Consider the following 16,573-nt stretch of genomic DNA (forward strand, 5'->3'; position numbering starts at 1 on the left):
TTAAAGCTGAGGGATGAAGTGAATGCTCCAGACCACCTGTTTCAGTCAGGGAAGCTGATGACGGTCAGTCAGAGCCAGAGGCACTTACGTACAGGTGTGAGAACTAAGATGGCTGCAGCTTTGTTGACACTGCATGTAGTTCTGACTGATGCAGGACATGTCAAACAGGCAGTGCTGGGACAGCTCTGGAATCATCAGGGTACATGTGGAAGCTGACGTCATGTTTCTGGATAATAAGCTGATCTCACCTTTAATCCGTTGTGGTTTTCCTCTTACTTGGATAAAGCTGACACACCGACAGGATGAAACAGTAAGTCTCTTCAGTGGATAATCCAGAAATTAAAAACATTAAAAAAAATCTCTCAAATTCCTGAAGATTTATCGGTAGCTATTTTAATGAACAGTCTACTTTTGATCACTCAGACTTTCGCTTGCTTAAAAGCTCGAGTTGCACCACGATTTGAATTAAGCAATGTAAACAATACCATAATGGGGGAATTTAGTTTCAAAGGTGGTTTGAATCATCAGCTAATTTGAACAAAGCACTTTCAAAGCACAAGTTGAGAGTGATACCAGAGATGGAGGGAAAGGTTGATTCTGGTCACTGGTGTCTATTGTAATCTTTATTTAGTGTTTGATGTACAGTAACACAATACCTACAGACACACCACAGCAGAGAGGCTAGCGCTATTTGGGTTTGCCAGAGAGACAGAAACGCAGGCAGGTTTTCCTTTACAGTTTCATAAGTTGACAGCACTGATTTCTGGTCCTCAGCTCAAATTGCTGCCAGGGATAAGGCATGAAAAATGGTGGTCAGCATTGCTAGTATACAAAATATACATTTCCAGCAATACAGTTGTTACTTAAATACTGTAGCTATTTTCTTAATAATCCTGTTAAAATAGCTGAAGTCCTGACAGACTACGAGAACTATAGGACATTAAGTATAAAATACATCTTCAAATATAAACCTTTTTGGAATAATGAATAATTCAGTAGGATTATGATTGAGACTGTAACGTGTCTTATGATCGCTGCATTAATTTTATAAACTTTATAAAAAAAAGTAATGGACATAATTGTCATCTGATTCATTACATCCTTCTGCTTGATTCAAGCCTTGAAACGTTTGTCCAAATTGCTAACCAGATACAAAAATTTGTTTTACCAGCAGGGCAAGAGGTGGCGGAGTGAATTTACAAAGTACACAGTGATCTCTGCATTACAACAGAGCTTCCAAAACACACGAGGTCACGCACAGAAACATTGTGCAGCTCATTACAGCCGCAGTTTACTTTGATGAAACCAGTAGAACCAGATTTAAACAATCGCAGGCACAGGATACAATGGGGGTAGTTTTGTCTTTAGCACGTGCAGAAGGCAGAGAACCTTTCCAGTCATCAGCAGGTATCGGAAGGTCACGACCCATGCGCTGATGAAATTCCAATACACGCTGGTGACAGCCGAGGGCCCTGCACCCAGTGGATAGTTGGAAAATTACTCCCAGTATACTTTAACACTGCGTTACACAAATATATTACTTTAATGAACTTAGACAGAGTATCAGTGCTAAAGAAACCAAAACACACTTTATTTTCAGTGGTAAAAGCACCAGGATTGGTTTCTGTTACGACCCCATTTTGTTCCAAACTTTGTACACAATTGTTTACAAAAATAGCATTTGATAGCACAAAATGATATATGCATTTCAGGGTGTTCTACATCCAACTGGAGTCTTCCCTCAGCTGCTTGTAGCTGGAATGTTTCCATACTGTAATCACCTTGCAACATGTAGCCCACCATACATGCTGCAACTTTTCAAACAAATGAGCAACAAGAGGAAAGAAGCTCCCCTGATGGTCTGCTGGGTGAAGACATGACCAGATGCTGCATTAAGGCACACTGGCTCATTCAGCAGGGCAAGGAGTGGCATAACAAATGTACAAAGTACAGTATTAAGGTACACTGTGATGTCCATTTTACAATGGAACATGCAAAGCATAGATGGGATCATTCACAGAAGAGCTGCGTAGTTCATTACAGGTAAACTAAAATTCACATCTTCATTTTTAAATCCCTCCAACGCCTCACCCTTCCCTATCTCTGTAACCTCCTCTAGCCCGACAACCCTCCGAGATCTGTGTTCCTCCAATTCTATCCTCTTGCACAGCCACAATTTTCATCGCTCCACCATTGGTGGCCGTGCCTTCAGTTGCCTAGGCCGTAAGCTCTGGAATTCCTTCCTTAAACCCCTCTGCCTATTTACCTCGCCTCCTTTAAAACACTCCTCCAAACCCAACTATTTGACGAAGCTTTTGGTCACCTGCCCTTATGGCTCGTTATCAAAGTTTGTCTGATAACGCTCCTGTGAAGCACTTTGGAACGTTTTACTATGTTAAAGATGCTGTATAAATGCACGTTGTTGTTCTGGTTGTAAACTAGGTCAAAAAATAATCATTCCAGAGTTCTCCCTCAGCTTGGGAAACAGTTGCGACACTAACTTGACCTCAGCACACCTGGATTGGGGGAAAAAGTAAATCAGTATCCCTACTCCTGATTGCTATCCGGTGATGTGCATAGACGGCTGGTGAAGAGGAGATCGTGCTCTGTTATGATACGTCCCATGGTAGAGCAGAGTACCGTGCTGACATTTACTGTCTTGGCTCACACGTGGAAAATGGCCTCTTAGGCAAGGTACTGGAGGGATACCAGCAACCATCGAACCATTCCCTGTATGAAATAATGTCTTCAGGATGTGGAAATTGGGAAGTGGGAGGAAGAAAATAAAAGCTGACCAAAAAAAAATTAGGTGTATGTCCTGCACATCCATAATGTTCTGAATATTAAAAATAAGGGAAACAAACTGTTTGCTTCCGCAATCCTCCACTCCCTGGAGAATTGCACCCTTGCTGATTCTATGTTCCCTCTGGAAACGTACAGCACCCTCTCCATGTGATCTCCTGTGCAGCAAATCAAGATGCAGATAAAAAGAAAGGAAAAGCATTTAAAGATCAAAGATCAGACATAGCAGCAGCTCTTGATAGCTCCACTGCTGGACCAGAGGTCACTCACCACAATGGAACCTGGCATCTGTTTACCTGCAACTTCAGACTGTTGGCAGCTGTGTCTCAGTACCTTATCGGTGTTCTAATCCCAGGGCAGCAACGTGACTTTTCCAATTCAGTTTTACCCACAAATCTCTCTTCTCATCACTTCTTGCTCTGGGCTCTGTAAATCCCCAACTGCAGGTTTTAAAAATAGAAACTGCTCCTTTAGTGTTCACACTCACTTGAACTGTGAATACAAATTACCTCTGGAAATGGCACAGTAACTCTGCAGGGAAGTTAACCCTTATCTCACCAACCGAGCAAAAGCATCTTCAAACTGACACGTTACTTTGCTCAGAAGCTGGTCACTAAGCATGGCCCTGTTAGATTTAGTGAGCAGCTTCTCCATGGATAAGCACAGTTCCACAAAGCTATTCAAGATACATGCACCAGTGCTAGTTACATCAATTTTAATTGGTGGCTGAAATAGGGACGGCAAACCATTGGAAGACCTCTGAAGCAGGAACAGGACACAGTTCAAATATTAGAGATGCTAAGGGTTACAAAAAGTTATAAAAGATTCCCTAAAAAACTCAATACTCAAGATATACATTGAATTTTCACATTATTGGAGTAAGCCAACAGTACAGGCATTCCACACATCATATTTAAAAACCAGTACAAACAACTGGGCTACTTCTAGACTCTATGTCTTGGTCCTTCTTGGGGACAGCTCCAGTAATCAATAGTTAAATCATCTCAGTATGATATAAGGCGCAGGTCCTGTGCATCTTCACTGTTCTGAAAGAGACACAAAAGCATCATGTACAGACACGGAATTGTCAACTGGAAGTAAACAGAAACTGGACATTGTTTTCCAATTAAGCACCAAAGACGGTCAATTCTGAAGTAAATGCTGCCACCGGCAATACTTTTACACAGAGTCATAGGGGGAAATGCTGCCACCGGCAATACTTTTACAGAGTCATGGGGGGAAAATTGAGTTGCGCCCCCTTTGGGGCACTAACTTCGCCGGGGCGCTACTTTTAGCCCCGAAAAAAGTAGCGCCCCCACGGCTGAAATTTTTCAGTAGCTTCCCAAGAGGGAAGCGGGACGCTGCTGGAAGCGCCCCGCCTCCCTCTTGGGGCGCTGCGAGGGAATATCGCGGTGCTATGTGCCGCGGTATTGCAGGTCTTCCTCCTCTTCTTAAAGGGGAGGGGCCTTGCGCAGCGCGACCCGGGGCCCAACTGGCACTCCGTGGGGGTGTGCGCTCAGGAGGCCAGAGACGGCAACGGAGGCAGGTGCTGGCAAGCGGCCAGCAACAAAAATGGCCGCCGGCACCTCGCCTTTATTTAGCGCCAGCCCGGCCACAGGTAGGCCCCCGTCGGACATAGCGTCTGCCAGTAAATCAGGGGGCGCTACCGAAGATCGTGAATGGGGCGCTGTGCACGGCGATGACGTCATCACCGGTGGCGCAGCGCCGCGGGGAGCTAATGGTTACCGCCGCTACCCTCCCACTGAATTCCGCGGGAGGCGTTGGTGGCGCCGCGTCCGGGCGCTAGTTGCTTTGCACCCCGTTAGCGCCCTCTTGGGGCACTAACGGGAGGCACAAAGCAACTGAATTTCTCCCCCGTAGAGTCATACGGCACAGGAGGCCGTTCGGCCCATCGAGTCCGTGCCGGCTCTCTGTCGAGCAATCCAGTCAATCCCATTCCCTCGCTCTATCCCCGTAGCCCTGCAAGTTTATTTCCCTCAACTGCCTATCCAGTCTCCCCTTGAAAACATTGAGTGTCTCCGCTTCAACATGTAGAAATTTTATGCCCACATACTGTATTATTAAAAACCTTTAGGTATAGTGTACACTTGCTCACAAGTCTTACTTCCCCATTATGATTGAGTCACACTTACATCTCATGATAAATATTTACCTTGGGTTTTGCAAAACCTAATCTAAACATGTAACTGTTTGTTGATGAACCTATCAAACTGTGCAAAGTGCTTAAAAAAAAAAAATCACCAATTATCTCAGTTACTGAAATTTTTAGGGATTAAAATAAGGTTTTAAAACAGAAATTTAAAAAATACTACACATTTCAGAGTTTGATTAATTTTACTTGTCAAAGTTTTTACTTGTAGGCCTCAGCCTCTGCCAGAAGCCTGGACGGATACTTGATGGGTCTGATTTTCTTGCCCCCTTGCCCCACCCAAAGTGCCCTTCACCTATCCAGACCCAGGTATGCCTGAATCTGCTGGGCCAAGCCATTAGAACACCTGGACACACCCCAAGCACAGGCAGGCCTGCCTCTCATCAGGGCCTCGTGCTGGGAGTCAGGGGGTGGAGAGCAATACGCAGCCGCAGGCCCAAGAGATCCACTGAGGCAGCACTGGGGCCTTCTGACAGTTCTTACAGAAAATTAGCTACAACGGTTTTTTAAATTGCTCACTGACCTTGTGGCCTTGCTGCTGGTCCCTGTCTTGCCCACTCCCCTACTCCGAGGGGGTCACCTGGGCAAGGCCTAATGGCATCTTTTCTGGGCACCCCTGAAAATGGACTCCAACTAATTGGAGGAGGGGATGAAGGCGGGAAGGCTGGAAACACCCTTCCCTGGCCAATGTAAAGGCAGCGGACATCTAATCCAATGGGTCGCCACCCCTTCTTTTCCCCTCAGGCCTTTGCACCTGGGAAATGGGTGTTCCTGGGTGAAAGGTCAGGAAAATCAAGCCCATCATTTCTGTCCAGACAGCCAGCTGACAGCAAGTCCTGCAGTCTGAGCATGGGCAGTGTGCTCAATTTCTTAGGTTGCTCCAGAAGCATTGAAGCTGACTAAGTGATAACATTTTTCTCTCTGTGTCTAACAAAACTTGTTTGGTTGCCTTTCCAAAGTCTTTTTTTGAAGGAAGGTAGAGGACAAGTTTCAAAAGCACTATTCAGGAAAAGTTATTTTGTAAGTGTGTTTCAGAGAAAGAACATAATGACAGCCTTTACCGAGTACACACCTGTTGTAGTTTCAACTGATGCAAAAATTATACTCGACATACTTCAGAAAGTATATTAAAGTAGAGCGAGAGAGAGAAAAACCAAGAGTGAACGAGGGGGAGTGAAAGAGAGGAAGCAAGAGCGAAAAGGGGGAGAGGAGAGTGAGACAGACATGGGAGAGACAGGCACAGATACGTTCTTTAGCCTAATTCAAGTTTAAAAAAAAGTTGAATTTTGAACACGGGCATAAAGCTGGATCATCACCCGTGTTTTGTTGCTAGTTAGAAAATGTAAACATTCTAGTTACTGACACCCAAGAGACAGGGGGACAGAAAGAGAGACACATGGGAGAGACAGGCACAGATACATTGCCAAGTACTAATTATAAAATACTGCATTATATATTGCAGAAATCTCTTACAAAGTTCCAAACCACCCCGTCAGACCTGCGATGTCTCCATCCCTCAATGCCGTCAGGCCCATGGCAACCCCTCCTCTCACTGCCGACAGACACCAGGAATCAAATAGCAAACCAAACCTCACATTCCACCCCATTTTTGCCAAATCATGGGTTCCCCTTCCTAATTCTGTCAAAGGATCCCTCCTCCGTGACAGCAAACCAGCAGCCCATCACAGTGCGGCGAAATGCCATGATCCACACGCCTGCTCTGCCAAAGCCCAGGACCATCTTCCTGTGCTGCCACAGCCAAGACAATCTCCAATACAACCAAAGTGCTGGATTGTCCCTGGTTCAGTTAATCATACACCCTACCCAGCACCAGTAAATATTAGGTCCCGCTCTCGGTCTTCATTCCTCAGCTCTTCTCCCCTCTCCCACCTCAACTGTGACAAAATGGGCTCTGGCCCAGTGCCACACTCCTTCACGGTCTTCTGTGGATTCCTCTCCTCCACACCCACCCCGCCCCCTCATTTCGCCATCCACCTCTCCTTTCCGAGGGTCCAGTTATCCCAATGCTTTTTAGCCTGTTTGACCGGAAAACTGGAAATCATATGTCTTCATTAATTTTCCGTATACAAGGCTAACTTCCTGTTGTCTGCTGCCCGTATCCGAACTCGCATCAAGTCCCCGTCACCCCTGTGCTCACTGACCTACATTGGCTCCCAGTCCAGCAATGCCTTAAATTTAAAATTCCTCCAAAGCTTCGCCCCTCCTCCAGGCCTACAACCCTCCAATATCTCTGCGCTCCTCCAATTCTGGCCTCCTGTGCTTCCCCGACTCCCTTCACCCCACCATTGGCGGTTGTGCCTTCAGCTGCCAAGGCCCTAAGCTCTGCAATTCCTTCCATAAAACTCTCCCAAACAAAGTCTCTGAGGGATACGGGATTGGGGTGATGGGGTCTCTGGCCTCTCACCACCCACCCTTATGGTAGTGAGTGGGGAATAGATGGAGAGGTAAGGGCGGAGTGAGTGACAGCAGAACGAAGGGAGGGAGAGTGTGTAGTTGAAAAAGGGAGTGGTCAAGATCGTGATGGCATGGAGTCAGGGTGGCAGTGAGAATGAGGGAATGGTAGGAGAGAGAGCGGTAGTGGGAAGGGAAAACCATGCAGGACACAATGGGAGCTGCTGAGGGTCACATTTTCCTTGCATCTCCCTCGGGAAAATAGAGCATCCAGCCACTAGCAACTTAATTCCAATAGCACACCGACTATCAATTTCCACACGAAAGGAAAGAAGAAAACAAAAAGAGAAAAACAGAGAAAGGGAGCTAGAAGCAGAAGGAGAGAGACAGAAGTAGGAGAGAAGAGTGCAGGCAACAGGAAAATGAGGACAAAACAGGTAAGAGAAACATCATATTTTCTGACCTACCATGTGCACTGCCACAGAATATCTAAGAACATAAGAAGTAAGAGCAGGAATAGGCCATACGGCCCCTCGAGCCTGCTCCGTCATTTGATTAGATCATGGCTGATCATTGACCTCAACTCCACTTTCCCGCCCGATCTCCATATCCTTTGATTCCTCTAGAGTCCAAAAATCTATCGATCTCAGCCTTGAATATACTCAACGACTCAGCATCCACAGCCCTCTGGGGCAGAGAATTCCAAAGATTCACAACCCTCTGAGTGAAGAAATTCCTCCTCATCTCGATCTTAAATGGCCTACCCCTTATCCTGAGACTATTACCCTAGTTCTAGACACTCCAGCCAGGGGAAACAACCTCTCAGCATCTACCCTGTCAATCCCCTTCAGAATCTTGTATGTTTCAATGAGATCACCTCTCATTCTTCTAAACTCCAGAGAGTATCGGCCCAATCTACACAATCTCTCATCATAGGACAGCCCTCTCATCCCAGGGATCAATCTAGTGAACCTTCGTTGCACCGCCTCCAAGGCAAGTATATCCTTCCTTAGATAAGGAGACCAAAACTGTGCACAGTACTCCAGGTGTGGTCTCACCAAGGCCCTGTACAGTTGTAGCAAGACTTCCTCACTCTTATACTCCAAGCCCCTTGCAATAAAGGCCAACATGCCATTTGCCTTCCTTATTGCTTGCTGTACCTGCATGCTAGCTTTCTGTGTTCCTTGCACGAGGACACCCAAATCTCTCTGAACACCAACATTTGAAAGTTTCTCACCATTTAAAAAAGATTCTGTTTTCCTATTCTTCCTACCAAAGTGAATAACCTCACATTTCCCTACATTATACTCCATCTGCCACCTTACTGCCCACTCACTCAGTCTATCTATATCCCTTTACAGACTCTTTGGCCGTGATTTTGCCAGCACTGAGGGCGGGTTTGGAGGCGGGTCAGAGGTTAGTCGTTTTGATTGACGGCGGGTTCCACACCCACCGTCAACCCGCCTCCACACAACCTTCCCAAGTGTCGGGTCCCCGATTTGCGAATGGACCAGACACCTAGCGGCGGGAAACGGATTAAAGGCAATGAACTGCCTATTAACAGGTACCTGTGAGCAGTTTTCAGGGTATTTTTCAATTTTCCAGCTTCTGGGTCGGGTTTTACGACATCCGGACAGCACGGCAGGTAAGTGTGACGTGTTGAGAGTCTGATCTGATGTTTGTGAAAAGATAACAGCTGCAGAAGTGGTGTCAAGGATGCCATGTTGCACTTGGTGAGTTTCCAGAGCAAAGAAAATGTTGGTTACTGCATTTTTAATACATATACACAGATTTCTTTAGCTTACAAGTTTTTAAATCCAACTGTATGTCCAGTACCACCTCATTGGGAGAACTTCTCTCACCAGTGACAGATCGCTTCTGTCATCTCACCTGCAGCCGCCATCACCTGATGCTGCACTGGACACAGGCCATCAGTCTTTGACAAAATTGCTGGCCGGGAGGCCAGCGATGGCAACACCATGGCCAGACTTTCTTCACTTGATGCTGTAAACCCTGGCTGCCACATGATGCGCCAGGTTGACACCATTCCACACCAGCACCGTGAAGCATCCCTTTAATGTCCAAGCCATTCCATGCGCACACATCACTATAGCGAGGCGGGGCAGGGAGGGAGTTATGACTGAACAATCACTGGAACTCAGTAAGACACTTCTCAATGTGTGCTCAGATCTGTCCAATAAGGGTCACTTTTTGAAAGAGATTTCACTGTATGACAACACATTACCAGAAACTTCACATGGACATTGACTAAACCTCTCAAGTGCCCACCCTTGTGTATTGTTAGTTGGTATGCTTGCAGTAGAATGAGGGTGAGTGTGAGGGGTGGCTAGTGAGATGGGGAAGTGATAAAGTAGACAGAGAGGGTTGGGTGGAGGTGCAAGGTAAGTTGGTGTCCTGGGGAGGTCTCTTCCACCCTTGGAAGGGAAGAGAACCTCCCTGCGTACTGTGACTCCCTCCATAAGCATATGGAGGGAGTCATTGGAGAGCCTGGGTGCAAGAGTTCACCTTTGTGCAGCGATTGTCAGTGTTTTCAGCACCTCAATGCTGTCAAACACTGAATAATCAACTGTCAAAATAAAATTGTGCATGGTCCCTTTAAGGAAACCGGCAGATGACGCATCATCAAATGATGTCATCAGACCGGCTTACTGTTAATTGGCCAGTAAGCCCGCAGGGCAGGCTTAACAAGGCCAATCAAGGGAAAATCACGTCTGCAGAGCAGAGGCAGCTGGCGACGGGACTGGAACCCGGAAACCAACTGACCCGCCCCCCCCATCCCGACACCGAGGAGAAAATCGCGGCCTCTGTGTTCTCCTCACAGCTTAGTGTCCCACCTAGCTTTATATTATCAGCAAACTTGGATACATTACACTCGGTCCCTTCATCTAGGTCATTAATATAGATTGCAAATTGCTGAGGCCCCAACACTGATCCTTGTGGCACCCCACTAGTTACAGCCTGCCAACCTGAAAAAGATCCGTTTATCCCTACTCTCTGTTTTCTGTCCGTTAACCAGTCCTCTATACATGTTACTATATTACCCCCAACCCCATGAGCCCTAATCTTGTGTAATAACCTTTTATGTGGCACCTTATTGAATAATGATTTACTCATTCTCCTCTGAACTAAAACCGATCTGTTACAAGCACCACTACCATGGCTGTTGTCATGTTCTGGGATTTTGACTATTTTCCTAGGAAGGTTTTCAAGTTAATGTATATTAAGATGTTATTCAGTTAAATTCAACATGTAAAGGGTTAAATCCACACAACACAAGCTCCCTGGGAAAGAATATTGAAGTCAGCAGCTGGGACCAGACAAAGTGTCTGACAGATAGATATTTCTCACACACTATATAAGTTTATGGGGTTTGTTAATATGATGTAGTGACATTCACACATGATATGGGATGGCCTAATTTATTTGAGCACAGCAGGGTATAGTTGCCTGAGGCCCCAAACCTAGGGAGGAGGTAGCAGTTTGATTGGCAGCTCAACAGGCCAATCTGCAAGGGGAGCCAGGGGGAGGTTGCGAGGCTTCCTGTAACCAGCTCAGTCTTCAGAAATTTGGTGTGGAAACAGACAGAAGCAGAGGACTCCCTAAGACAAGGGCCACCTAGTTTCAGGGATTTTGCCTGCTAACTGGGTTAGAGTGCCATACTATTTTTTAATGTTACAAGCAGCATTGTGAAATAGACCAAAATTCATTGAAAACTGTATTCTGTTTGTTCATACATTGCATGCAAAATAAACCAATTTATTGCTTTACAATTGGCCTCAACTCACTAGGGTGAGCATCTGTCAACCATCTGGAAGAGATTAGTGTAACACGTACGAGAGCGCACACATGCATTTTATTATGAGCTCCAGGACACACTGTCATGTGACTAAATATTGGGCAGTAAAGAGACATGGGGCTCACTTTCAGGAAAAACTGCTAACACTGACCTGGAAAGATCATCTAGTGCAAACCCGAAATTTACAGCAGTCGTACTTTTATGCTTTTTTTAAGAAAATGAAAACTAATCTTTAAAACAGCAAAAGGGAGTGGTGTTCTTCCAAATGTAATACTTACATAATCACTCCGTCGCTGGACTTTTTGTGCTAAAGATTCCATGTCATCACCAGCAGCAGCATCATGTTCCCATCCACGTTTACCCATCATTGCTCCACCGGTGCGGCTTTGAACAATACCTGCTTAAAGACAATGCAGGAATGGACAAAACTAAATTAAAAGGTAGAAACATGATCCCCAATTTTGATTGCTGGAAAGAAGCAAACGTCCAGTCCAGCTTGTGGTCATGATGCCCAGGTCGTTGCAACTACTGAGCCTTATTTAAATATACCAGGCCCCATTCTCACCTGAAGCCGGCATCAATGACATCAGGTTGGCATTGGGAGGCCATGGCCGGGGACCCACGAAAACAGTCCCCAACAATCAGCCAATGAAGTACTTTTGAAGTGTAGTCGCTGTTGTAATGTAGTAAACACGGCAGCAATTTGCGCACAGCAAGCTCCCACCAACAGCAATGTGATAATGACCAGATAATCTGTTTTAGTGATGTTGGTTGAGGGATAAATATTGGCCAGGACACCGGGGAGAACTCCCCCGCTCTTCGAAATAGTGCCATGGGATCTTTAACGTCCACCTGAGAAAGTAGACGGGCCTCGGTTCACCTCAGACAATGCAGCAATCCCTCAGTACTGCACTGGAGTGTCAGCCTAGATTTTGTGCTCAAGTCTCTGAACCCACAACCTTCTAACGCAGAGGTGACAGAGATACTCACCGAGCCGTGGCTGACACAGTAAGTGAAGCACTCCTGTTCCACCCAGGCCAACAAAAAAAAAGTAAATCACTTAATGCACTCTTCAGCTGGACCACCCGATGATACGGGGCGGAACCGGTGCTGACCACTTTCTGCCCAGTACTCTCCTAAAATGTACTCTTAACCCCGGTTTGTACAGGAAACTTTGTGCTATCCGGCACCGATGGGACCGAGCTATTGCCGTCCCATCAAAACTGCCGGACAAACCAGCGCTAATGTTGAAACATACGGAGATTTTGAGCTCCGTATCTGGCAACAAACCCTGTTCCTCAACAGCTTCTAAACAGTCGGCCGTACCTTGCAAGCATCTCTGTAGCTTAGCAACAGCTTCAGCGAGACCTTGCAGAGCCTGAATGGTGAAAAAAAAACCAACGAAAATGCTCCTGATTTTTGCTGGTGGCTCGAGCATTCCGGACAGTTAACCTCCGGATAAACCAAAGTTTCCTGTATATTAAAAGGGTCTAATGCCAGTTTCATGCACGCGCCCCAGATGCTTACAGAGGATCTTTAACCAATATGGTGATAGTGGACTTCCGATGCAGAATGAATGCATGCATGCTGCCTGCTATATTGGCCCCTTAGGCATCCATTTCATGCCTGTAAAAGGGCTACAGAGTGATCCAATTTCTAGACCTCTGCATCTATGCTATTATTTTAAACACCTCTGTTAGATCAAACCTTGATCTTCTAAAAGAAAGCGACAAGTAAAATTTATGCAACTTTTCCTCAATTTAGCCCTTTTAGCCCAGGCATCATTCTGGTGAATCTGCGCTGGACCCTCTCCAAGGTCAATGGATCATTCCTGCGGTTCGGTGCCCAACACTGAATGCAGTACTTCAGATGGGGTCTGACTATGGCTTCGTGCAACTGAAGCATAACTTCCTCCCCTTGAGATTAAGGTAAACATTCCATTAACCTTTTTGATGACTTTTTTGTACCTGTGCGCTAGCTTTTAGTGATCTGTGTACCAGGACACCCAAATCGCTTTACTCCTCCACAGCTCCTCGTCTCTCACCATTCAGAAAATATTCAAACTTGACTTTCTTGGCTCCAAAGTGAGTGACTTAACACTTTCCCACATTAAACTCCACTTGCCACAGTTTTTCCACTCAGTCTCTGACCTTGGTCATAGATCAAACATCTGTGTCAAAGTCTCTCCTTATTAGCCAGGGTGTTTTGAGTTTCTGTCTACAAGAACACCATCGCACCACCACCAGAGGATCTAGAGTCCATCCTAGATTAGGGGCAAAGTATTTTCTAGAGCTCTACTCCCTCTCATGGAGATTAATTGGCTTTCCCCAACTCCAGTCAGGGAAGCCAAACTTTTCAAGGGCTTCTCCTCATCTGTGAACCATTCCTTGTGTGTATAATAGCAGAGGATGTGCTGTACTGGCATCTACTGGCCATGAAAAAGAAATACAATGCTGCACTATTTAACTGTGCAACCAGCGAGAAAGTGAAGACTTGCCCTACTTGAGTGAAAGTGCTAGTTTACCAAGTTGTCACTTCCACAAGTTTGTTGTGTAGCATTATGCAGGTACTGTACCATAATTACTTATCTGGTCAGATCATCACTCTTTGAATCCACAGCATCCTTCTTGTAGACTGACATCAGGTCAGATTCAAGTAAAAATATAAAGGTCACAAGGGATGACATTTTAATAATAAAGTCATTGTTGTGCTCTCATCCCCTTCCAAATGCTACAGAACACTGCTTGAAGGATTTGGTTCTTATTTCAGATCCAAGGAAACCAATGGGCATGATACAGTGAAAGCCATGGTCTCGCAAGATGGGTTCTTGGTATCTGGGTGCTGCTCTGGATTCCATGCCTGAAGATGACCCTTCAAGAAGTATGCTTATAGTGTGTCTTGATGAACGGTTTGAGGTAAAAAAAAAAACTCCAGACTCACCACCGTTTCCAGGTATTTGATCTCCCAGGGAGTACATTATTCCTCCATTTCCATTTTGGTTTGACGGCACTGATGCAAGCAGACCTATCAATACAAGAATTTACATTTATATAGTGCCTTTGACGCAAAAAAACACAATTCAAAAAGTACAGGGAAATCACTACCACTTCAATATTTTTATAAATAAATATCATCTGAGCTGACATTTTAAACAATTTATTTCAAAATTATTTATGCAGCTTACTATTTTATTAAATCACTAACAATTAAACAATGCTAATTTCACTGGTATTGTATTCTTTCACTTCTCTTTTTAATGAGAAGTGTTTAATCACTCAAGTTTTTTAAAAAAGTGATCAAGATTTTTTTTGCAGGAATTAGCTGATAGGAGACAATAGGCTTCTCACCAAGTCCCCTATAGCGTGAAAATTGCTGGTAAATTTGTTTCATTCGCTCGATGTTAAGCCGACTGGCCTCTGCATGTACCACCATGGGCTTCGGGTAGTGCACACCAATGATGCACTTTGCAGCGATTTGCACCGAGTCGGGAGCGTTCCACGGATCATAGATGTACTTTGCAGGAAATCCTTTAAGAATTGGCAAGTAATGTCTGCAAACAGAGTCTTACTGTAAATACTACTATGTGTGAACATATGCACCAAGGCAATAACAATAGGTACTTCATTTCTGTGTTATAGATTCCCCCTGCCCCCCATATATCAAGCACTGCATTACCTATGCAACCATTTTACAGTATACATCTATACAACCTGAAGCCCCAGGATCCCCTTAAGAGATTTGAAAGGCCAAGGATGTGGTATAGTGTAGATCCAGTGTGTCACAATGTAGCAGTTTACAGCCATAGTTCCCCACATGGTAAACTTTGAACCTCACACCAGAGTGGGGCCAGGACAACACAAAATTATTCTGGGCTGCACATGTGCCTCCAATACAGTGTTGCTGGAAGAAAGAAAGAACCTGCATTTATATCGAGTCTTTCATGACCTCAGGATGTTCCAAAGCGCTTTGCGGCTAGTTAGGTGCGTTTGAAATGTAGTCACTGTTGTAATGTGGGAAATGTGGCAGCCAAATTGCAGTCTGTGGGTTCTTGCTGTGGGCAATGAGATAATGACCAGATAATCTGTTTGTGATGTTGGTTGAAAGAACATTTTGGCCAGGACACCAATACTGCAGGAGGATCTTTTATGTCCATCAGAGAGGGCACAGTGCATCGGTTTAACATCTCATCCGAAAGACGGCACCTCTGACAGTGCAGCACTTCCTCAGTACTACACTAAGGTGTCAGCCTGGATTATGTGCTCCAATCTTTGGAGTGGGACTAACTCATGACATTTTGACTCAGGTGAAAGCGCCATCAATTGAGCCATGGCTGACACCGAGACCTGAAGACAGGCTACCTTTGCACCGTCTTGAACCTGAGCATGGGCTGGTAGAGTAGGTACCCCAAGAATGCTATAGAAAAGGAAAAATATCCCAAACTTCTCCAAATGGCCAAAAAGATAAAGAAGCCATCTGATGTAGGAGTCCCCCAAGTGGATCTCCAGAACAATTTCTGGTCTGTCCCGAGTTAGCGGGTCACAGCCAGGGCAGCAGTTGGGTACTCTACGCCAATTGGTCTCAGTACTCCAGAAATCTGCCAGGGCTCCTGCTCTTGATTGCAATTTAGTGACCCCTACCAGAAAACATGTGTTTGAAAATGTTAGTAAGAACTGGGATCAAGATAGGCATCAAACAAGCTTGTTGGCACTCCCTGTCTAAGGGGACACATGAAGAATGACCATCTGGTTGGGTTGCCAGAACCTGTGGAATTGTATCCAAGTATATTTTGGCAACGAGGGTAGAAAATTGAAAAAATAAAATGCACAAAATAAATCTGAAGGGATTAGTGATAAAACTGCTGTGCTTTACAGAAATGCAAATTTGAAAATAACGTCAAGTTTAACTGAACTCCAGAGAACACTTTGCAAAATGTTAAATGTTAATGTCTTCCAGAGTTCAGCTTCCTTCTAAATATTAGGTGAAGCAATTCTACACGTAGTAAGCACTGCTGATGGCTATATGTGGAAGTGCCTGGCTAGCACTGCACATTGGTGCGCTCACACACCGTCCAGGAAAGGACATATGCTTCCTGTGATTCCCCATAAACCAAGTTCCTGATCTTGGGAGCAGGCCTTGAGTGAAGTCTACCTGCCTTGCCACAGAGAGGAGGGGGAAAAGGACCCACAGTTCACCTCACATTTGAAAGAAGTCTGGAACAGATCCACGTTTAAAATGGATTTACACCTGAAGCAAAATAGACAAGCCTGCAAGTCCCAGCTACCAGTCAGTCTTTCTGCAGGTTTCACTCCTACACATAATGTGACCCGTTGGGTTTTCCCTCCCAAATGTTCTCAATACGTGAAATAAAGAAT

General features: G+C 45.3%; 1 pseudogene across 1 annotated transcript in view; it reads right to left on the reverse strand.

The window, feature by feature from the left end:
- Positions 1-1,570: 1,570 nt before the first annotated feature.
- The window catches only part of LOC147105400 (cryptochrome-1-like), a 91,200-nt pseudogene continuing 76,197 nt past the window's right edge, over positions 1,571-16,573 (reverse strand). The window contains exons 9-13 of the transcript XR_015081750.1: positions 14,549-14,751; positions 14,142-14,225; positions 11,480-11,598; positions 8,953-9,113; positions 1,571-3,848 (exon numbers count right to left, since the gene is read on the reverse strand). The product of XR_015081750.1 is annotated as a cryptochrome-1-like (transcript). The remainder of the gene's footprint in view (positions 3,849-8,952; positions 9,114-11,479; positions 11,599-14,141; positions 14,226-14,548; positions 14,752-16,573) is intronic.

The sequence above is a fragment of the Somniosus microcephalus genome, chromosome 18 (assembly GCF_052327205.1).
Source record: "Somniosus microcephalus isolate GS21.2 chromosome 18, FLI_Smic_1.0, whole genome shotgun sequence".
Classification (NCBI taxonomy): domain Eukaryota; kingdom Metazoa; phylum Chordata; class Chondrichthyes; order Squaliformes; family Somniosidae; genus Somniosus; species Somniosus microcephalus.